The sequence below is a fragment of the Epinephelus lanceolatus genome, chromosome 19 (assembly GCF_041903045.1).
Source record: "Epinephelus lanceolatus isolate andai-2023 chromosome 19, ASM4190304v1, whole genome shotgun sequence".
Lineage (NCBI taxonomy): Eukaryota > Metazoa > Chordata > Actinopteri > Perciformes > Serranidae > Epinephelus > Epinephelus lanceolatus.
Window position 1 is genome coordinate 38613386 of NC_135752.1, and position 24944 is coordinate 38638329.

Below are 24944 nucleotides of genomic sequence, written 5' to 3' on the forward strand. Positions count from 1 at the left end.
TCCTGTACAATTGTCATGAACTTGGAAATTTTGCGATAGAGACCAAAACCGTTTTTGTAACAGGCTGTAAACATGTTTATTTCTGCTGTTAAGCTGGACATTTTAACATGGGGGTCTCTGGGTATCGACTCGCTTTTGGAGGCAGCCTCAAGTGGCCATTAGAGGAACTGCGGTTTTTGGCACAACTGCATTGGCGTTGGTTTCATCTTGGTTTTATCCAACCCACAGTCCAAAAATCCAAAGCTATTAAGTTCATTATCAGGCATGACAAAGAAAGGTGTCAAACTGCATTTAAGAAGCATTAAACCAGCTAATGTTTGGCTTTTTTGCGTAAAATTTACTTAAATAATTCTGCCAGTTAATTTTCTATCAGTCGTCTAATCTTTGCAGTATCTTGAGTATCGATCTTTTTTTAAATAGCTCTTGGTGAGAAAGCAAATTGGTGTATTTCCCCAAATGTCAAACTATTCCTTTAGCTTCATTTCCACAATCAGCAGCAGTATTTAGAAAAGTCTGATGTTTTGGATCTGCATTGTTATTTCTAGTGATAATCCACAACATTCATTTCAAACGCGTGGCCTAAGTATTTTCTTTTCATCAAGCCTTCCCATCACGACGCCTTGAGAAGCTGCAGTCTCGAGATCGAACTCACTGCTGACTCAGAGTCTCTCCGTTGAGATAAAGGAAAAGAAGCGGCTCTCCTCTTTGCCTTGAGGGACAGTTCTCAACAACCATTGATCCAGGATTGAACAGCTTCTTTCTGTAACATTTAAAAAGAAATCATGAAATCAGTGTTTTTTCGGGGGCTGCTTCCTCCCACCGGAGGATGTCTGCTAACGCCCGGCTGCTGCTTCACAGCAAGTGTTCTTTGAAATGATTCCTCTCCTCCCGGGTGAACGCCATCCACTGACTGAGATCTTCTGTAGTGTGGTGTACTGTATGCAGTTTTATCGTCACAAAGGGATGAGTTTGTACTTGTCTCATGTTTCGTGGAGTGCGTGCTTTGTGGTGTTTTGTGTCCTGTGTGTGCGAGGATGTGCGTATGCGTGTGTGTGTGTGTGTGTGTGTGTGTGTGTGTGTTTGTTGTGAGAGTGCGGCTGCCTATCAGCCTTATACGTTCTTGGATACTCTTTTGTTTTTCTTCCCAGATGATAAAACTGCTTTTCCATTTATCATGTAAGCAATTTTAGATGCATAGACGTGCCTTCTATGCATATGCCTATGTGTATGTGATAGCTATTAAAAAACAAGACAGTGCTCTTTAGTTCCATCGCCATTCAAGAACCTGTAACACTTAAATGTGAATTCTTTCATCCTGAACAAAAAAAGGAAAAAAAAAAAGGTGATCGCAATGCAAACAAACTATATTTTTTAACATGTATATTGTACATGAGTACCTGGTAGAGGAGAATGTACTTACTAAAACATATCTACTTGCCAATAAGATATACTGTATGTATATTCCTACAGCTTTCTCTCTGTGACACAGGGAGGGACCTCTCACAAAGCTTCAGAGGTTTTATTGTATGACTTTCAATGCAGTTAACCATGTTAACTTCCTCAATAACAATAAATGGCAGGCTCATGCCTCATTAAGACCGTGTCTATATGTTTCTTTTACTGCACTATTTACACGTTTGTTTGGTCAGTGTTGCTTGATTGATGGCCAGTAGGCGTGTCAGTATTGATGATAACTGTGACAGTTAAAGTATTCTAATCATATTAATGATACACAGATGATCCCCAACAACATCTGGTTGCCTTTCCTCAATCGTTTTGTCCAATTTTGTGCAGTTATGGTGACAGACTCTATTTCTACCTTCCAACACTTGTATTTTGAGTGTAAATCATTTCCCAAAAAAGAGACAAAACGATTGATAATCAAAGTTAATGATGAATTTAACTGATAGCTTCTTTTTTGCCTCGCACTGGCGATATCTGTGGTCAAAGGTATTATGTTTTTTTTGGGCATTTTTTTGCATTTAATGGACAGGACAGTTAAGTGTGAAGGGAGAGAGGGAATGACATGCAGCAAGGGGCCACAGGCTGGACTCGAACCCGGGCCGCTGCGGCAACAGCCTTGTACATGGGGCGCCTGCTCTACCACTAAGCCACTGACGCCCCGAGAGGTATTATGTTTTTGGGTTGTACACCCATCCGTCTGTTTGTACGTACAACCCATCCTTGTGAACACGATATCTCAAGAACGGCTCAAGGGGATTTCCTCAAAATTGGCACAAATGTCCTCATTGAAGAAAAACTGATTTGAATTTTGGTTGTCAAAGGTCATATACCTTGAGGGAATTTCTTTAAATTTGGCCCAAACATTTACTTGTACTCAGTAATGAACTGGTTACATTTTGGTTGTCAAAGGTCAAGGTCACTGTGACCTTGCGTCTGCATTATTCTTGTGAACACGATATCTCAAGAACGTCTCAAGGGATTTCCTCAAATTTGGCACAAACACCCACACTGACTGAAGAAAAAGTGATTAGAATTTTGGTTGTCGAAGCTCATATACCTTGAAGGAATTTCTTTAAATTTGAAACATTTACTTGTACTCAACAATTAACTGGTTGGATTTTAGTGGTCAAAGGTCAAGGTCAATGTGACCTTGTCTGTCTTTTCTTTAAATTTGACATAAACGTCCACTTGGACTGAAGAATAAACTGATTAGAATTTTGTGGTCAAAGGTCAGTGTGACTTCAAACAAAAAAAAACATGTTTTTGGCCATAACTTAAGAATGCATTTTCTAATTATGACACAAATCTTGAACAGTATAAAATAATGAAGTGATGACATTTTATATCCAAAAGGTCAAAGGTCAGCTTGACTGTGACATCATCATGTTTTAATGTCATATCTCAAAGTTAATGATGAATTTAACTGATAGATTTTCTTTATGCCTCCGTACTGGCGATGGCTGCAGTCAGAGGTATTATATTTTTGGGTTGTACGTCCGTCCATCTGTTGGTGTGTACATCCCATCCTTGTGAACACGATATTTCAAGAACGCCTCAACGGAATTTCTTAAAATTTGGCACAAATGTCCATGTGGACTGAAGAAAAAGTAATTAGAATTTTGGTTGTCGAAGGTCATATACCTTGAAGGAATTTCTTTAAATTTGAAACAAACATTTACTTGTACTCAACAATTAACTGGTTGGATTTTAGTGGTCAAAGGTCAAGGTCAATGTGACCTTGTCTGCCTCATGTTTATATATGTTATATCAAGAATACCTTAAGGGAATTTCTTTAAATTTGACACAAACGTCCACTCAGACTGAAGAATAAACTGATTAGAATTTAATGGTCAAAGGTCACTGACCTCACAAAACATTCATACACTTATACACTTATGACCAAACTTAACACAAATGTCTAACAGGATAAAATAATGAAGGTCAAAAGGTCAAAGGTCAGCTTCACTGTGACATCATCATGTTTTAACGTCATATCTCAGGAACAGAAGGGGAGACATTTGGTAAGATACTGAATTGGTGACTCTAATCTTGAAACTGTGCTGATTGTATAGATCTTCTGTGTGTGAAGCATCCATGTTTTCACTGACATGGATGACATGAACACTATTATTCCACTATTATTTTGAATTTGACAATATTCTAAATTCGCCACGAGTCAAGTAAACAGCGTATTCAGTTTGGATTTTCCAAACTGGGCCTTTTTCTGAATGTAGTATTTTCTGCTTTAAAACATTATGAAAGATTTGGATATCAACAGGTTTTTGGAGGTGCGCAAATATCACACCGTCGACCTTTTAAAGATGGTGGCTGAAGGGATTAAAGAGGGAGACTGTGTTCGTTCAGTCCAACAAGTCTAGTAGAATATTCATTTTCATTAACCATGTAAACTGCTCAGGAGATATTTTGTCTTTTTCGGAATAAAGGGCAAAAAAATTTACATTTTGATGCATAAATTATGTAACAGTGGGAGAAGGAAGAATTCAAAGTTCAGACAAATAACTGTCCACTGACACTACCAAGACAACAGTAAAAAAATCATCATATTTTGGGTTAATTTGACCCTTTAATGTGGTAAAAGAAAACATTTACCGGCTCCTAAACCCACTTATAATCAACACTTAAACCCACTTTCTTTTTGGGTGAGTAATTAGATTATGTTTGTTGTTGTTTTTGTCTTATTTTCCATCATAATTGCATTAAACCTCATCTGGAGACCTTTAAGCACTGAACAGGGATCAGTATTAGTTTATCCTAATCCTGTTTGCCTCATGGGACGAGGTACAGTGGAGCTGACATGAGCTCAGCGCCTAATGAGGATATCGACATTTAGTTAGAGCAGAGGGAACAAGGGATACACGGGGAGTAATGTCAGAGACAAAACATATCGACAGCCAAAATCAGCAATCTCTTATGTTCATTTATATCATATTTACATCTTGTCTGCATGATCGTGCAGTGCTTTAGTCTTATCATTAAGTGCACTGTGGTCATTATCATGTCTATGAATTATATAACACACTGTGGTTTATAGGAAATGTTAGGCTACAGTGTGTATTTGGGTTGGAGGTCTGATCCTGGAGGTTATTGTGCTCGATTTTTTAAATTATTTTTAAGAAAACAATCCAAATCAGACATGTAAAATACACACAGAAAGACGTCTGAAGAGAGTGAACATGAACGCACCATCAAAACACATCTAGATTATTCTGTGAGGCACATAATTATAATTATAGATGTGTTTAACAGTCCGTCTGAGGTGGTGACGGTTTAAAAAACTGCTGAAAAGGGAAACCTGTTGTTTTCTAACTTGGTATAACTTTTTCTCAAACAAGTTTGTATTGTAAAATCAAAGTGGGGAAACACAGATAACTTTTTATTTCCAGACATAAACAGTCACATGTAGAAATACTGAGACTGAAAATTCTGTTATCATCCACGAAAACACTCACCGTTTTTTCATCTTTAAAAAATGAGTTCAGGTTTGATTTTTAAAAGGTTTTTTTCTTATTTTTGTTCACTTGTAAACATAAAACATTTGCAGACATGTTGATGTGGAACGTGTTAAACAGTTGTGCATCCAGCAGACGTGGAACAACATCATCATTCAGTTTGTTGTTTCTGACCATCTGATGAGAGTAACTCCAATAATTACTCTCTGTTTATCACTGTGTTTGGACTCTATGACACGTCCAACAGGTCGGAGGCCAGTTGGAGCATATTTGAATATTTATATTATAAATGATAATGACAGCCTCAGCTGCAAGAGTGTGCAATATTTGATTTCTGATACAACTGTGTGTGATTTTTCCCAACAATCATAATTTTGGCAGTTAGACAAGTTTATATATTAAACCCTGAAATATGTGTTAATGAAGGAACATGAACCTTTTTCTCTCTGAGTTAAATCAGCTAAAATACATTTGATTCATCTGACATTAATATGAACAACACTGTGAAGAGTTGTTAATCCTCCACAGGAATAGAGCGATACAAAAAGTGAAGTATACTTTAAGGATTTTATTGTATTAATCCTTGTAGTTAAAGCGGGGAAACCGGAGCACCCGGAGAAAACCCGTTGCCACACGTAAGATCATATTCAGTCCTGACGGCTTTTGTTTCTGTCCTGACGGACAGAAACAAAAGCCGTGTGTCTGTCAGGACTGAATACAAACCTACGTGCTGTCCTGTGGCGTGTCGTGGCCTGAGAATGTGATGTTTCATTCTCTGTTGGCCCTCTCCTTGTACTGGCGGAGGTGTTTCGGTGTCACGAACTTCTTGAACCTCCGCCACAGAGAAACTTCCAGCTGTTGTTCAGGCACATCCTGGGGAGCGTTGTCCTCTCTGCTGTCTCCTGCTGGCTGGAGGTGGTTGGAGAGCGGCTCATAGGTGATCTGAGACATCATCTCTTGCTGCAGAGCATGGTTTATTCTCTGCTGTGCCCTCGTGGCCTCCCTCTGTGCAGTCAGTTCACAGGTCAGCTCGAGGTTGGAGCTGATCTGTTTCTGCAGCTGCTCCTTCAGCTCCTCAAGCTGAGCTGCAAACACCTCCTCCTTCTCTCTTTGCAGGCAGGTCACCTCCTTCATCTGCTGTTCTAGGGCTTGCTTATCTTCTCTAAGCCTTTCAACCAGCATCAGGTCTTTGGTGAGGGTGTCCTTCAGCTGACCCCTGACCTCCTGCAGTTTTGTCTGCAAGACGTCAGCCTGCTGCTTTTCTGCCTGAAGCTGGTCCGTCAGCTTGGTTATTTCAGCTGACTGGTCCAGCTCAGAGGGAGGTGCAGTGGAGGGCACACTTCTCAGTCTCTCTATCTCCTCCTCACACTTCAACCTCAAGCTGCGCTCCTCATGCAGCTTCCTCATTGCCTCCAGCCCCTTCTGCCTCTCGAAGTGTCTCGCTTGCTCAGCCATGAATCTCATGTGTCTCTCCTGGTTGAGCGCATAGTGTGCATGCTGCAGGCGCTGGTGAAGTGGCACAAACACAGGTGGTCCTCTGAACGGCACTGGACCATGAGGTGGAAATGGGGGTCTCCTTCGTGGAGCTCTCCTGACATTGTAAGGGAGCTCCAGACGGTCACCTGCCTCATTATGTTCCTCTGGCTTAGTGTTGAGCTCCAGAGAGTCACCTGCCTCATTATGCTCCTTCACAGTCTCAGCCTCTGGCTCAGTGGCGACCTCCTTGCCTACCTCCTGCTGGTTGGTGGTCTCAAGGCAGCTCCCACTGAGCTTGGCCAACAGCTTCTGTCTCTCCATCCTGAGGGCTCTGACCTCTGTGTCAACCCTCAGGGCCCACGCCTCTGGACTTGAGACCTCGTCCGTTGGGATGTGATCTCTGTTTGCGTCCATCTCTGAGCTGAAAGGTAATTTCAGTAGTCTCTCTGAAGATGTCTGCTGTTATCCAACCGTATGGCTCCAAATAATATCCTTGAAGCGTGTGTGTGGATAACAGCTGAATTTACAGTCGACCAGGTCTATTTACCAACTCTGAGTTTTGATGCGTGATGTCACGCTTACATCACAGTACATTTTTGCCATTAATTTCTATGCATGGCCTAAATGTGGGCGGTGTCAAACGTTCGACTCCGCCCACATTGAGGTCTAAGTTCGAAAAAAACACTTAACTGTTGTAATGCGCATGCGCATGTTCACCGCTCTAGCTTGGACTAGTTGAACAGTACAGACGTCCCGCGGCTCACCGGGACCTGCAGACCAAGGGGAAGGAGTTGACTGAAGAAACGCGAGTCGTCACGCTGCCTACAGACTGTGTGAGTACCTGTAGTGCCGTATTTTAACAAAGCAAACCGGAAATTAGCACTATTAGTTTGGTTTGATGCCGCTCGCTCCGCCGTTGTGTCAAGCTAGCACGGTGTTAGCATGCTAGCTTGTAGCACCAACAGTAAACATAAACATGCTGCCAGACTGTTTAACTTACACCACATGTGTGTATTAATGGCTTATAGAAATTACAGTTGTGCTCAAAGATATACACTCACCGGCCACTTTATTAGGTACACCTTGCTAGTACCAGGTGGGACCCCCTTTTTAATTCTTGGTGTCACAGATTCAACAAGGTGCTGGAAACATTCCTCAGAGCTTTGGGTCCATATTGACATGATGACATCACACAGTTGCTGCAGATTTGTCAGCTGCACATCCATGATGAGAATCTCCCGTTCCAGCACACCCCAAAGGTGCTCTATTGGACTGAGATCTGGTGACTGTGGAGGCCATTGGAGTACAGTGAACTCATTGTCATGTTTGAGATGATGTGAGCTTTGTGACATGGTGCGTTATCCTGCTGGAAGTAGCCATCAGAAGATGGGTACACTGTGGTCAAAGGGATGGACACGCTCAGCAACAATACTCAGGTAGGCTGTGGTGTTTAAACCATGCTCAGTTGGTACTAAGAAAATCTCCCCCACACCATTACACCACCAGCAGCATCCTGAAGCGTTGATACAAGGCAGGATGGATCCATGCTTCCATCTGAATGTGGTTTTTCCAATCTTCTATTGTCCAGTTTTGGTGAGCCCGTGGCCGGTGAGTGTCTATCAAAGTCTTGATGGACATTCACCTTCCCTCAGTGAAATCATATTTCCATTACTACCTGTTTTATTTACAGGTTTCCATCACATCAGACTTCTTCCTGCAACCAGAGGGACCCTGCAACACTTATGTATTTTTCTGTTTCATTGTAACTGTGTTTAAAGAGCATTTTTCATGTTTTCTTAAATTGTTGCTTAATAAAACAAATGGACTGTAGCATGTGTCACATGTCTTTTTTGTCTTTTTAGTGGAGGCTGTAAATGTGTTAGTATGATGAAGTATGTAACTTGTATGTTGTATGGTCCTCTTGGGGGACTCTGAGGTGTTCCCAGGCCAGATTTCATTTATTTCCTTTTGACCCCTTCCCGGGGTATAAGGGACAAACAAAAATAGCAATAACAAATCAGAGCAGGCGGCAACCAATGTACAACAAAATAAATAGAACAGAATACATACGTACAAGTCAAAGCAAATCACGAGAAACTATTCAGGATTTTCTTTAAAAGTTTCAACAAATTTGACAAAACCTTTACTTTTCGAGATGACATTAACTTTTGAAACTTGTAAATATTTGGATTTACTCTATAGAACTGTCCGACCAACTCTCTTCTCTCTTTGTTAAAAAAGGAACACACAAGTTCATAATGATATTCGTCTCCTCGATTGCCAGTCAAACAAAGAGTACATTGCAGAGGGACATTTTCACGATCATACCTGCGCTCAGAGATAGGTAACTTATGATTTCCACACCGAAACTTAGACAAACAAATCCTTTCGGCAGGTCTTAACATAATCAGATAAGGTTCAAAAGTGAAATCAGTTTTAAACAATTTATAACTATCACATAAAGGGTTGCTTTGTACTTTCTCATGCCATCTCTGTAGTTCCATGTCAGATAGTCTACGTTCAGTCATTAACTTTAAATACTTAGGGTTCATCCGTCCAGCGTCATGCCATAAGTACGATAAACCACAATCATCAAGAATATTTTTAACTTTGGAAATCCATTTACACTGAAAAATATTGTCATCATACAAAATCTTGAAAACAATAAACACAATCAAAGAGATTTTTGTTGTATTATGGCTAATTAAATGTACCTAAAAGTTAATCATTCTCATGTTTACCTTTAAATCTAAACTGTTTCAACCAAACTCTCCATAAATAATACAATTTGCTGTGCGTTTATTAACAATAAGTAAACGTTTCAAGAAAGATCTGTGAAGCATTTCACTTTGGTCAAGTTTATGAAATCCCCAGACTTCGCTTCCATATAAAAGAATAGGCACTATAAGCTGGTCAAATAACTCACATTGTATATCAACAGGTAAGTGTAATCTAGTAACTCTGTTTTCCAAGGAGAATAAAGCTCTTTCAGCTAGTTTAACTTGCTTAGCTATTGCTTTATCAAATCGTCCATTAAAATTAAATAATGTTCCAAGATAGTCATACTCAAAATCAACTTCTAATTTATCTGAACCAAACAACACCAGTCAGTGGGGACTATACCTGTTAACAGTACCAAATTAAAGAATTTAACTATAATGTTCAACACTTCCAAAGGGGAGTTCTTTATATATTCATCTATAACATCATCAATACCGTCTGCTTTTTTATTTTTTTAACCATTCGCTGTATTTCTTCCAAAGTAAACAAAGCATTTATGTATTCATTTGTAGGAGAGGTGACTTGTCTGAGGTCAAATTGCTGGTCTTCTGGTGTACAATTATCACTCGATTTTTGGCAGAGTTTCTTAAAATATTCAGCAAGTTTCAATAGATATATTCAGCAACAATACTCAGGTAGGCTGTGGTGTTTAAACCATGCTCAGTTGGTACTAAGAAAATCTCCCCCACACCATTACACCAGCAGCAGCAGCCTGAAGCGTTGATACAAGGCAGGATGGATCCATGCTTCCATCTGAATGTGGTTTTTCCAATCTTCTATTGTCCAGTTTTGGTGAGAAAACCCGTGTGAATTGTAGCCTCAGTTTCCTGTTGTTAGCTGACAGGAGTGGCACCTGGAGTGGTCTTCTGCTGCTGTAGCCCATCTGCTTCAAGGTTGGACAAGGTGTTGTTGCTTCAGAGATGCTCTTCTGCACACCTTGGTTGGAACCAGTGCTTATTTGACTTCCTGTTGCCTTTCTATCATCTTGAACCAGTCTGGCTATTCCCAACTGCCTGTAATGTTAGTGTTACCATAACCCCACGCTGTAGGATATCAAGCATTATAAGACAAATAACATTGGTAAATGTCTGGCGCCCTTGTGTCTTGGCAATGAACGTGTCTTTAGGATTATTTTGGGTTTCTTTTTACACCACAAAAAGAATGAGAGCACAAAGATTTTAACATGCCATTCTCCATCCATCCACCAGAGGTCATCAGACTTTCCCACCTGTCACCTGACTCCCACATCCACCTGCTCAGCTGTTCTTCATTTCCCAATTATCCCTCAGAGTATTCATACTGGCCCAGCACCACATGCTCATTGGAAGATTGTCAGTGTTGCCTGAAACCTGCATCTGCTGCCAGTAAGATTATGCACCTTCTTTTTCTCAGTTAATCTCCAGATATCTCGTTGTTAAAACTTTCACCCTGTTCATCAAATGTATGCTTTATGTTACAAATTAAAACGTGTTTGTCATATTTTAAGTTGAGTAAACTTGTGATGCACAAGGATCAGAGGACAAAGTGCCAAGTGAAGGGTCATTATACGGAAACGTGCCATTTTGTGTCTCTCAAACAAAACTGTGCTGTAAATGTCAATAAACAATAAATACACTATAATCATTTTAGAATTTATTTTCCATGATATCTCTTGTAACATTAAAACAATGTAAAATTTTATTTTTTTCAAAGAGTTTTAAACACCTTTTTGTATGAAGCATCATTCAAAAACTGTAAAAATGGCCTGTCGCTCAACATGATTGTTCTACTTTTACTAGCTATTAAGGCCCAAAAAAGTCAAACTATCATAAAAACATAAACTTATATATAAAGCCTCAAGTGTCCTTTCGTTATTCATGAATGGGTTTTATTCTTAATGTATGTAAAATGTTGTAAAAAAAAAACAAAAAAACATCAGTTTAGTCAGGACGCCAGGTAGTCGTCAACCCTGTTACTTTTAATGAAAACACCCCTTCTGAGATAATGGACTGCTCTGAAAGTTGCATCATCAGTGAGTGAAATCAGCTTCCGTTTGTGAACATGCTGGTGACAAGACAAATAAGTGTCCTCTTCTTTTCATGATTTTTCTCAGAGTTATACAATGTTTGACAGAGGGGGACGAGCTTATTGTGTCAGCCCTGTTTCCACAAAAGTAAAAAAGATATTTGTTAAAATTTTTTAACGTACATAAATAACATGATATAAGCCTGTAATGAATGCACACCATGTGGTCTCATGACCTTCACCACATGGCTAGTAATGGCTGCCAAGAACATTTTTCGTCAACCCTGTTACCATTCTAGCATAAAAGGGTTGATGGTAACAGGGTTGACAAAAGTGTGGTTTTGCGAGTACATGAAAATACTTTCCTTACCAATAGCAATTACATTATATACATGGTTTTACAAGTTTCATCGCTAGCTGAGAGGGAAATTGAAAAAATTGTGCACTTGGTGACAAGTTTTTGAAATTTGGCATAGTGTTAAACTTGGTGGATTGGTACAACATGGTCCAGCATGGAACCCATTACAATTTGGAGCAGATCCAAATCTCTGGTGAGGGCCATATTGAAATTTGTGGCTATCCGAACTTGGTTTTTGAAAACCTTATACCCATACCTTACACTATGCCAAATTTCAAAAACTTGTCACCTAGTGCACAGTTTTTTCAATTTCCCTGTCAGCTAGCGATGAAACTTGTAAAACCATAATGTAAATGCTATTGGTAAGGAAAGTATATATTCATGTACTCGCAAAACCATACTTTTGTTAACTCTGTTACGTCAACCCTGTTACACTAGAATGGTAACAGGGTTGACGAAAAATGTTCTTGGCAGCCATTACTAGCAATGTGGTGAATGTCATGAGACCACATGGTGTGCATTCATTAGAAGCTTATATCATGTTATTTATGTACATTAAAAATTTTAACATATCTTTTTAACGTGTCCTTTTGTGAAAACAGGGCTGACACAATAAGCTTGTCTCCCTCTGTCAAACATTATATAACTCTAAGAAAAATCATGAAAAAAAGAGGACACTTACTTGTCTTTTCACCAGCATGTTCACAAAAGGAAGCTGATTTCACTCCCAGGAAATGATGCAACTTTCGGAGCAGGCCAAACATGTTCAATGGATCAAATTCATTGTGACTGTCCTTTCAATATCCTTCATGTTTTGAAAATGCTAAAACCTCTCAATAAATATGTCTCCAAACTATTCTTTGATTAGTCATGTTGAATTAAAGGATTATGAATGTCCCATTATCTCCATTACACCCAAAGCTGCAACTTAAACTATCAGTATGGTAACTGTTGTCAACCCTGTTACTGAGGTGTCAGCCCTGTTACTTGTATAATATTCTAGTATAATTCAAAAAATGAAAAGACAAATGTCAATTCAACTCATTTTATATGTTAAGTAAAAGAAACCAGTAATCTACAGAATGAAATGTGGGTATTGTTTTTTTTCCATATTCTGTTCTTAAAAATAAAGATGCTGTGAAAGCGTCAATTGCAAATGAGCATATTCATTCATGGATAAAACATAAACACCTCAATATTCTCACTGTACAAATACACTCAGTGTAACAAGGGGAGATTTATCCTTCAAAGTATATCAGATTTGTTGTAAATATGCATTTAAAACGTTTTCAAACACTAATTGGTGTAATGTAACAGGGTTGACAAAACACATATGCATCTTGATTAAATGTGGAAAAAAAAAAAAAAATAAGATAGCCTGACATGGCACAGCACATATTTCTGATAGGTAAAGATCTATTTAATCCAAAAAGGGTCATAAATAGTTTTAAAACAGTACTTTGAAAATCGAACATTAAGAATGGGAAATGGCACGTTTTCATATAATGACCCTGCAGTTTAAAACTTTACAAAAATAGATAATGCATCATCATCATCACCACACAGTCAAAATGTTTCACCACCTGATTCAGTTGCTGTTTAAAGGCCTCCTGCTCTCCTTGCTCTGGGGTGTGTTGGTTCACCCAGATGCTGTGCAGTCATGTGACCGCCCTGAAGGAGGCACTTTTAGAGCACGCCACCACCACCAGACGAGACCTGCTCGCACCGTTGTTTCCTCCATTTCATGCACACAACAGTTATTTATACCCCTGCAGCAGGGTTACAATAAGTTGCCGTCACCTCTGCATTCAGTCCTAGTTGTGAAGTCTCAACCCAGTCATCAGAGGAAAATGTATGTCACTACAAACCACAGAAATGTCATCTTTGTATGTTTTATGTGTCATGGTAACATTTATAAAGTGACATATACCAACGTGACACAGCTGTAAAGCTGCAGACCATTGTTTGAGACCAACAAACAGCAACACCTGTTGTTTTTTAGTGACCAGTGGCTGTGTTTCCCTAACTTTGGGTGTTTCTAGTGGCCTGTCACCACTTTTTCAGTGGCTTTTGTGCAGCAGAATGTGGGTATTTTAAAGCAAAACATAACCTTAGTGTCTTATCTGGGGTTTGCAGGAATGTACACTGCCAACATTTTCTCTGGTGATTAGATTTACATTCTGTTATATATCAAAAGTTGTGTTAGCTGAGGAACAAAAAGCCTTAAGTTGTTGTTTGAATGTGACTGTGTTTTGTTGGTTCCTCAGGGCTGATTACTGGGAACTATGGTGAAATATGGAGGGGACACAGATGGATGAAAACCCTAAACATTTTGGGACAAGATGCACAATGGAAATGATTCAAGAGGAGTCTGCCTCTGCTGCAGAATCAGTAAATACAATATTGGATGAAAATAACTCATAAGTGGAAATGTTTTTCTCTGCGTTTGTAACTTTTAAATTGATCTTTATGCTGCAATTTTGAAAGGTACTTATTTGTTGAACGTAACATTGACATATTCCCACTTTTTAAAGTTTTAATGGGGAGCTGTTTAACAGTTGTGCATCAGCAGATGTGGAACATAATAAATATTAAAATATGTGTTTTTGGTCTCTATCAACTCCCAAGGAAAATATCTGTGTGTCTAGCTGCTAAATGTTCTACTTTCTACAACCACGAGTTGCACAACCACAAAAAACATTTCTAGACATTTTTATGTGGAGCGTGTTAAGCAGTTGTGCATCCAGCAGCCGTGGAACAACATTATCATTCAGTTTTAGTCTTGTTTCTGACCATCTGATGAGAGTAACTCAATAATTACTCTGCTTTTATCACCGTTTTTGGTCTCTATGATAACAATTTCAATCTGATCAGGATCCTCCTGGGTCCCTCCTGTTAGAGGTGTTCTGGGCACATCCAACTGGTAGGAGGCCCCAGGCCTGGGAACACCTCAGAGTCCCCCAAGAGGACCATACAACATACAAGTTACATCCTTCATCATACTAACACATTTACAGCCTCCACTAAAAAGACAAAACATACATGTGACACATGCTACAGTCCATTTGTATTTATTAAGCAACAATTTCAGAAAACATGAAAAATGCTCTTTAAACACAGTTACAATGAAACAGAAAAATACATAAGTGTTGCAGGGTCCCTCTGGTTGCAGGAAGAAGTCTGATGTGATGGAAACCTGTAAATAAAACAGGTAGTAATGGAAATATGATTTCACTGAGGGAAGGTGAATGTCCATCAAGACTTTGATAGACACTCACCAGCCACAGGTTTTCTCACCAAAACTGGACAATAGAAGATTGGAAAAACCACATTCAGATGGAAGCATGGATCCATCCTGCCTTGTATCAACGCTTCAGGCTGCTGCTGGTGGTGTAATGGTGTGGGGGAGATTTTCTTAGTACCAACTGAGCATGGTTTAAACACCACAGCCTACCTGAGTATTGTTGCTGACCGTGTCCATCCCTTTATGACCACAGTGTACCCATCTTCTGATGGCTACTTCCAGCAGGATAACGCACCATGTCACAAAGCTCACATCATCTCAAACATGACAATGAGTTCACTGTACTCCAATGGCCTCCACAGTCACCAGATCTCAGTCCAACAGAGCACCTTTGGGATGTGCTGGAACGGCAGATTCTCATCATGGATGTGCAGCTGACAAATCTGCAGCAACTGTGTGATGTCATCATGTCAATATGGACCCAAAGCTCTGAGGAATGTTTCCAGCACCTTGTTGAATCTGTGACACCAAGAATTAAAAAGGGGGTCCCACCTGGTACTAGCAAGGTGTACCTAATAAAGTGGCCGGTGAGTGTATATCTTTGAGCACAACTGTAATTTCTATAAGCCATTAATACACACATGTGGTGTAAGTTAAACAGTCTGGCAGCATGTTTATGTTTACTGTTGGTGCTACAAGCTAGCATGCTAACACCAAGCTAGCTTGACACAACAGCGTAGCGAGCAGCATCAAACCAAACTAATAGTGCTAATTTTCGGTTTGCTTTGTTAAAATACGGCACTACAGGTACTCACACAGTCTGTAGTCAGTCAACTCCTTCCCCTTGGTCTGCAGGTCCCGGTGAGCCGCGGGACGTCTGTACTGTTCAACTAATAAACTTGCACAACGGTTTTTTTAAACGTGTGCCCTGAGCAACCTGCCGCATAGAGATGCACGGCACAAATGTACTGTGACGTATGTGTGACGTAATGCATCAAAGACCATCAAAATTGGTATTAACATGTATGAGACTGTAAATTCAGCTGTTATCCACACACACACTTCAAGGATATTATTTGGAGCCATACGGTTGGATAACAGCAGACATCTTCAGAGAGACTACTGAAATTACCTTTCAGCTCAGAGATGGACGCAAACAGAGATCACATCCCAACGGACGAGGTCTCAAGTCCAGAGGCGTGGGCCCTGAGGGTTGACACAGAGGTCAGAGCCCTCAGGATGGAGAGACAGAAGCTGTTGGCCAGGCTCAGTGGGGGCTGCCTTGAGACCACCAACCAGCAGGAGGTAGGCAAGGAGGTCGCCACTGAGCCAGAGGCTGAGGCACCACCAAGCCATCAGGTGGAGATGCAGATGGAACAGCATGAGTCAGCAGGTGACCCTTTGGAGCTCAACACTAAACCAGAGTCAGAGGAACATAATGAGGCAGGTGACCATCTGGAGCTCCCTTACAATGTCAGGAGAGCTCCACGAAGGAGACCCCCATTTCCACCTCATGGTCCAGTGATGTTCAGAGGACCACCTGTGTTTGTGCCACTTCACCAGCGCCTGCAGCATGCACACTACGCGCTCAACCAGGAGAGACGCATGAGATTCATGACTGAGCAAGCGAGACACTTCGAGAGGCAGAAGGGGCTGGAGGCAACGAGGAAGCTGCATGAGGAGCGCAGCTTGAGGTTGAAGTGTGAGGAGGAGATAGAGAGACTGAAAAGTGTGCCCTCCACTGCACCTCCCTCTGAGCTGGACCAGTCAGCTGAAATAACCAAGCTGACGGACCAGCTTCAGGCAGAAAAGCAGCAGGCTGACGTCTTGCAGACAAAACTACAGGAGGTCAGGGGTCAGCTGAAGGACACCCTCACCAAAGACCTGATGCTGGTTGAAAGGCTTAGAGAAGATAAGCAAGCCCTAGAACAGCAGATGAAGGAGGTGACCTGCCTGCAAAGAGAGAAGGAGGAGGTGTTTGCAGCTCAGCTTGAGGAGCTGAAGGAGCAGCTGCAGAAACAGATCAGCTCCAACCTCGAGCTGACCTGTGAACTGACCGTACAGAGGGAGGCCATGAGGGCACAGCAGAGAATAAACCATGCTCTGCAGCAAGAGATGATGTCTCAGATCACCCCTGAGCCGCTCTCCAGCCAGCAGAGAGGACAACGCTCCCCAGGATGTGCCTGAACAACAGCAGGAAGTTTCTCTGTGGTGGAGGTTCAAGAAGTTCGTGACACCGAAACACCTCCGCCAGTACAAGGAGAGGGCCAACAGAGAATGAAACATCACGTTCTCAGGCCCACGACACGCCGCAGGACAGCACGTAGGTTTGTATTCAGTGTATTCTTAGTGTTATAGATTCAACAAGGTGCTGGAAACATTCCTCAGAGATGTTGGTCCACATTGACATGATGATATCACACAGTTGCTGCAGATTTGTCGGCTGCACATCCATGATGAGAATCTGCCGTTCCAGCACATCCCAAAGGTGCTCTATTGGACTGAGATCTGGTGACTGTGGAGGCCATTGGAGTACAGTGAACTCATTGTCATGTTTGAGATGATGTGAGCTTTGTGACATGGTGCGTTATCCTGCTGGAAGTAGCCATCAGAAGATGGGTACACTGTAGTCATGAACAGAAATGGAACAGAAAGACCTTTATTGTCATCATTCAACATGTGTATGATGAAATTAAAACAGCTGCCTCTGATGGTGCAAGGAAGAATAAAAGTACAAGTAAACTGTATAAAACAATGTGTTGTTGTTGACCTGTGAACCCATGTCTGCAGTATTCAGCAACCTAATGGCCCATGGGTAAAAACTGTCTCTGAGTCTGTTTGTCCTGCATTTTAAGGCCCTGTACCTCCTGCCTGAGGGCAGCAGGCTAAACTGCCTCTGATATTTTCTTTGCTCTGCTGAGGCACCGAGAGCTGGCAGTGACTTCCTGAGGAGGCAGAGGGCAACCAATGATCTTTTCAGCAGTTCTGGTCACCCTCTGCAGAGCTTTCCTGTTTGCCACAGAGCAAACCACATTGTGACACAGTACATCAGCATGCTTTCAATGGTGGTGCGGTTGAAGGACACCAGCAGTTTCTCCTGTAGATGGTTTCTCCACAGCACTCGCAGGAAGTCGAGTCTCTGCTGGGCCTTCTTGATGAGTGCTGATGTGTTGGCTGTCCAGGTGAGGTTCACTGTGATACAGGTCCCCAGAAACTTAAAGGAGGCTACCGTCTCCACACATGCCCCGTTAATGTCCAGAGGATCATGGTCCTCTCTCTGCCTCCTGAAGTCAATGACCATGTCTTTGGTCTTGGTGGTGTTGAGCCTCAGGTTGTTCACAATGCACCACTCTGCTAGCTTCTGTACTCCCCCCCCGTACGCTGCCTCTTCTCCACCCGTAATCAGACCTACCACAGTGGTGTCGTCTGCAAATTTAACGATTGAGTTGGAGGGGTGGATCGGGGTGCAGTCGTACATGTAGAGGGCGTACTGTAGCGGGCTCAGCACACAGCCCTGTGAAGAGCCGGTGCTGAGTCTAAGAATGGAGGAGCAGAGCTGGCCCACTTTCACAACGTGAGGCCGGTTAGTCAGGAAGTCTTTGATCCAGGAACAGATAAGGGGGGGATGTCCAGGACAGTCAGCTTCTCAATCAGGGTGTCAGGGATGATTGTGTTAAAAGCTGAGCTGTAATCCACGAACAACATCCTGACATAACTCCTCGGCAGCTGCAGGTGGCTCAGGGCAGTGTGGAGGGCAGTGGAGATGATGTCCTCCCTGGACCGGTTTGCTCTATAGGCAAACTGGTGTGGGTCGCAGTTCTGAGGGAGGCAGGCCTTTATGTGTTGGAGGATGAGTCTCTCAAAGCATTTCATGCCTACAGATGTCAGTGCCACTGGTCTGTAGTTACTGAGGCTCTTGATGACTGTGTGTTTTGGCACTGGGATGATGGTGGCTGTTTTCAGGCAGGATGGTACTGATGCTTGTGTCAGTGATGTATTGAAGATGCTGGTCAGCACTCCAGCCAATTGGTCTGCACAAGCACATAGTACTTTACGGAGTATACCATCCGGTCCTGCAGCCTTCCTCTGGTTCAGTCTTTAGTACACGCCTCATCTGGTGGTCCTGAATGGTGAGCGTGGGAGGACTGGAGGTCTAGCGGGACAGCACCACTGTGGTAGGTCTGGATGCCTCAAAGCGGGCACATTAGTGGTTGAGTTCTTCTGCTAGTGAGGCCTCCGTACTGACTGCCCCAGGTGCATTGCCTTGATAGTGTGTGAGGTGTTGAATGCCCTGCCAGACCTGCAGAGAGTTAATGAAATAACAAAGTTAAAGTGCTTGCTGCATAAACAGACACTATGTAACTGGTACACACGTAATTTCAAATATGTTGCCGTAGCTACAGATTAGTCATCATTATAAAGGCTCGGTAAAACAACTGCTGGTAGGCAGGGGCACGCAAGAGACAGGGGTGGGGCTTACCGCAGCAGCAGAAAATCAAGAGGGGGAGGGATCCAAAAAAACTAAACACCACCCATGACACAGCACACCAACAGCAAAGGAATCGTGAAGGGACACCACAACCAGGGGATTTGGGCTGCTGCTCGCTTCGACCACCAGCACCTGTTTAAGAAAATTAAGAAGAAAACAGTCACTAAAAGCGTAACATATGGTTACCACCTCAGCTGAGCCCTTGGATGTGAAGAAGTTTAACATGTTTGATCAAATTCTTAATGACCGATTGATCAATCGGAGAAATTGTTATCACAGAGACAAAAAACGGTGATAAAAGCAGAGTAATTATTGAGTTACTCTCATCAGATGGTCAGAAACAAGACTAAAACTGAATGATAATGTTGTTCCACGTCTGCTAGATGCACAACTGTTTAACACGCTCCACATAAAAAATGTCTAGAAATGTTTGTGGTTTTTTGTGGTTGTGCGACTCGTGGTTGTAGAGAGTGAAACGTTTAGCAGCTAGAGAGACAGATATTTTCCTCAGGAGTTGGTAGAGACCAAAAACACACCTGAAAGTGAATACTGAAGTTATATTAACATATGATTTACAATGTTCCACATCTGCTGATGCACAACTGTTAAACAGCTCCCCATTAAAACTTTATAAAGTGAGAATATGTCAGTGTTACGTTTAACAAATAAGTACCTTTCAAAAATGCAGCATAAAGACTACCTGTGACATCATGTTAGGAAAAACAGCTTAATTCTCCTGCTGCGGGAAGAAACCTCTTAAAAACGACCCAAATCATTAATTTAGCTTTAAATACTTAATGGTAAGTAAGGTGTACCTAATAAAGTGGCCGGTGAGTGTATATCTTTGAGCACAACTGTAATTTCTGTAATTGCAGTATGAAATACATGACTAAGGATAAACATATATGACACAGCACCATTCTCTGTATTGTTTGTTGTTGTTTGTCAAACGTCTTGTTTCCACATCACTTTGCTTTGACATTATTAAGCCCTGTATGTAGCCTCCCCTCCCTTTATTGAGCTTATTTCTGAGGCTAAATTGCCTAACAAATGATTTTACAGGCTACAGCAACAGACAATGAAACCAGCCACATGAGCGAGCCATTAATACACACATGTAACCACTTTATACTGGTTCAAACCCAGCAGGCTGAAGAAGCCACTCGCCACACTTTCTTCAGGTTCACAGTGTTTATTCTGACAAGAAGCACAATAATGTGGTTGGTGATGATGTACAGAGCCAGACACAGCTCTTGCCCCACAGTGGAAATCATCAGCAGCAAAAGGGGATTACAACTCTTTCACATGTGATCGTATAATATTGTTGGAAACACAAAATAAATGTATACTACAAATAAAAGCATAATACAATCATGCAGTCTGCTTCTTCATGTAGCATCTTACTTAGTCTTATAAACAGTCATGAATCCATTTTTTAGTTTTATTTGGGGGAAAAAAATCATTTCTATGCAAGGCGTTAACTAATAAACCAAAGTATTTCTCTTCACAGAAGGTAAAAACATAGCTGACAAGAAGCACAGTAATGTGGTTGGTGATGATGTACAGAGCCAGACACAGCTCCTGCCCCTACACATTAACAATAAAACGCACCAAATACAAAGCTGCCGCCGTTTAACATTACCTGTGCAGTACTCCACAAAACAACAGTGCGCGGGGTCAAGCAACCGACCGTTACCGCGGCTAACCGTTACACAAGCTAGCAAACTCATTTTCACTCGACCAAAACACAAAAACATAACAATGACGGTCACAAAACATAACAAGATAACTCATGACACTTAATATACACTTTGATTTGAGTGAAATGAGATTTACAGGGTAATATTTGAACGTACGTAGCTGTTACTACAGTGGAAATCAGCAGCAGCAAAAGGGGACGAGCTGACGTTTTCCGGTCCCTATAGTTAGCTACCACCACCGCCACGAGATGGCGCTCAAATAAAACACATAAAACACAAGCCTTGATAGATAAACATATGTGAACCCATTTCGCAATCACACAACAATGAAAATAAAAGACAGCAAGATCGCTTATCAACAACAAAACGTAAACAGTCTGGTAGTATGTTTATGTTTACTATTGGTGCTACAAACTAGCATGCTAACACCGAGCTAGCATGCTATCACCGAGCTAGCTTGACACAACGGCGGAGCGAGCGGCATCAAACCAAACTAATAGTGCTAATTTCCGGTTTGCTTTGTTAAAATACGGCACTACAGGTACTCACACAGTCTGTAGGCAGCGTGACGACTCGCGTTTCTTCAGTCAACTCCTTCCCCTTGGTCTGCAGGTCCCGGTGAGCCGCGGGACGTCTGTACTGTTCAACTAGTTCAAGCTGGAGCGGTGAACTTGCTAGTGATGTAACGTTCGTGAACGAGCAGAGTCTTTGAACCGGCTCTTGAGTGAATGAGCCAGTTCCTGATTTCTTTGTTTTTTGCTTTAATTTACTCTGTATCTATTATATCCGGTTCAAAGACTCTGCTCGTTCACGAACGTCATATCACTAGTTAGAAACAAACGGTAGGAAGCTAACCCACTATCCGCTAGCACTTGCTTGTATTGACAGACTTGTTGTTTATAAAGGGCATTGCTATGGCTACACCAAACTTTATATCTGGGTCCACGTTACAATATCCAGATCACGTGATGCGATAAATCAGCAATGCGATTCGTCGTTGGACACACACACACACACAGAGCAAAAAAAACAAACAAAAACACAAAAAAAAACAATGAACGAACCGCATCTTTGAACCGGCTCTCACAAGTGAACGAGAAATCCCATCACTAGAACTTGCACGTGTGCATTACAACAGTTAAGTGTTTTTTTTCCGAACTTGTGCTCTGAGCGACCTGCCCCATAGAGAGAGAAGGGTTAAGGATTAATATATATTAATATAATAATTAACAATAAAATACTTAAAGTATACTTCACTTTCTGTATCGCTGTATTCCTGTGGAGGATTAACAACTCTTCACAGTGTTGTTCATATTAATGTCAGATGAATCAAATGTATTTTAGCTGATTTAACTTGGAGAGAAAAAGGTTCATGTTCCTTCATTAAAGTTATAGTTGGTAATCCTGCTCAGAAACACTTTTTGTTATACTGGGTAAAATGGTCCTTCCATCCTGAGAGGAGTCAATCCATAATGTGTTCCGAAAAAGGAATGAAAAAAATCAGACATCTGTGGCAGCTGCAGGCCTGTAAAAACTCTGACCAATCCCTGCCATTCGGTGCGAATGGAAAGAACCAATCAGATGCCTTCATGTCTCGTGTTAGGGTCGTTCGAGATGAACTGCGCCTTGCCTGGAAAGTAGACGAGAGCAGGCGGCCGCAGCGGGGGGCGGTGACAAAAAGCTGCAGTGAAGTCGGACAGTTTCCCGACAGTTTCCAGCAGCCTTCAGTCCATACAGGAAGTCACAGACACACTCACATCCTGTCTGGAATGATGTCAGTTCATTAAAAAAGTGATCAGACCCATGTATTAGTTTGTTTTCACCATCAGTCACACAACATGCTTTCTGTTCACAGAATAAACCTTCAGATCAGACAAATACAATCTTAATCTCTAAAATTCAACAAAAATGAGTAGTTTATCTAAAACGTCATATTGTTGAGTTGGCATCTGAACCAATGAGCTGTTAGATCAGGTGAGAGCCAGGCGGTGCAGTTGGTGGAGAGCGACTGCAGCGCCTGGCTCTAAAAACTGTGGCCGCCTCACTCTCGTGGCTTTATCGCGGTCCACTTTTATAATATGTCAGAGCAAGTCGGGATGAAGTCGGACAGAAAAACTAACCGGCATGCATTGTGCGCCGATCGCCGGTGATCGAATCTGCTCAGGACTGGCTCATCTCGAACGAACCTAATGCCTGAGCCCCCCTCCATCCCTCCCTCCCTCCTCCCTGCACACACTCATCACATCACCGTTGCCTGAAATACTCAGCACACTCCTCAGCAGAAATACTGAGTTAGCAGGAGTTTGCTGAACAATGGCAGAGAAAATGCAGCCAAAAGTACCACTTCCAGTGTTACTTGTAACGGCTCACCCCACTAAACAGGCTGAGAAAACAAAGTCAGAGGCAGAAAAGGCTTTGGATAAAGCGAGAGGACAAACCAGACATCAACAGCAGTCCAGCTTTTGAACGGTGGAGACAACTGAGGGAGCTGAAGGGCCTGAAAAGTGATGCAGTGTGGAGCTTAGGAGGTGCCGCTTTCAAATCTTGCTAGCTCTCCAACATTACCAACTATAGTTTTAATACATATTTTAGGGTTTAATATATAAACTTGTCTAACTGCCAAAATTATGATGGTTGGGAAAATCACACACAGTTGTATCAGAAATCAAATATTCTTGCACACTCCTACAGCTGAGGCAGCAATTATCATTTATGATATAAATATTGAAATATGCTTAAAATGTCCCTCGATAAATATTAATAATTATGGTAGTGTTATCATAACCCCACATTACAGGGCATATAGAGCAAAGATTTTAACATGCCATTCTCCATCCATCCACCAGAGGTCCTCAGACTTTCCCACCTGTCACCTGACTCCTACATCCACCTGCTCAGCTGTTCTTCATTTCCCAATTACCCCTCACAGTATTTATACCAGTTTCCAGTGGCTTTTGTGCAACTAAACACGGGTGTGTTTTGGCGACCTGTCACCACAATTTTAGCAGCTTTTGTGCCACAGAACCTGGGTATTTTACGCCTAAACATAACCTTTTCATAACCATAACCAAGTGGTGTTTGCGCCTAAACATAACCATGTGAAGCACATTGTTAGAAATACTGCATAATGTACACTGCCAACATTTTCTCTGGGGATTGGATTTACATTCTGTTATATATCAAAAGTTGTGTTAGCTGAGGAACAAAAAGCCTGAAGTTGTTGTTTGAATGTGACTGTGTTTTGTTGGTTCCTCAGGGCTGATTACTGGGAACTATGGTGAAATATGGAGGGGACACAGATGGATGAAAACCCTAAACATTTTGGGACAAGATGCACAATGGAAATGATTCAAGAGGAGTCTGCCTCTGCTGCAGAATCAGTAAATACAATATTGGATGAAAATAACTCATAAGTGGAAATGTTTTTCTCTGCGTTTGTAACTTTTAAATTGATCTTTATGCTGCAATTTTGAAAGGTACTTATTTGTTGAACGTAACATTGACATATTCTCACTTTATAAAGTTTTAATGGGGAGCTGTTTAACAGTTGTGCATCAGCAGATGTGGAACATTATAAATCGTATGTTAGTGTAATTTCAATATTGACTTTCAGGTGTGTTTTTTGGTCTCTACCAACTCCTGAGGAAAATATCTGTCTCTCTAGCTGCTAAATATTCCTCTCTCTACGACCGCTCGTCACTGACTATTCTGTTCGGTGCCGAGCAGGTAGTGCATAAAAAAATGCATGAAGTACATTTTGCATATGATACATACATTTACTTAAAGTTTTGAATGCAGGACATTTCGTGGAGTATTTCCACAGTGTGTCTACCTGGCTTCACACAGTGCTGATTTTTACCTCAGCAGCACTCGTCACCGTTAATCTTGGCTGGTAGATGAGTCATATATAGAGACAGGCGTGCAGCACAGGGTGAACCAGATTGAGTCAGCCTGCATT

General features: G+C 41.6%; 1 long non-coding RNA gene across 1 annotated transcript; it reads left to right on the top strand.

The window, feature by feature from the left end:
• Nucleotides 1-10300: 10300 nt before the first annotated feature.
• Nucleotides 10301-24382, top strand: LOC117269178 (uncharacterized). The gene is made up of 3 exons (XR_004502716.2): nt 10301-10555; nt 13821-13944; nt 24243-24382. It is a non-coding gene; the product is annotated as an uncharacterized LOC117269178 (long non-coding RNA).
• The last annotated feature ends 562 nt before the right edge of the window (nt 24383-24944 follow it).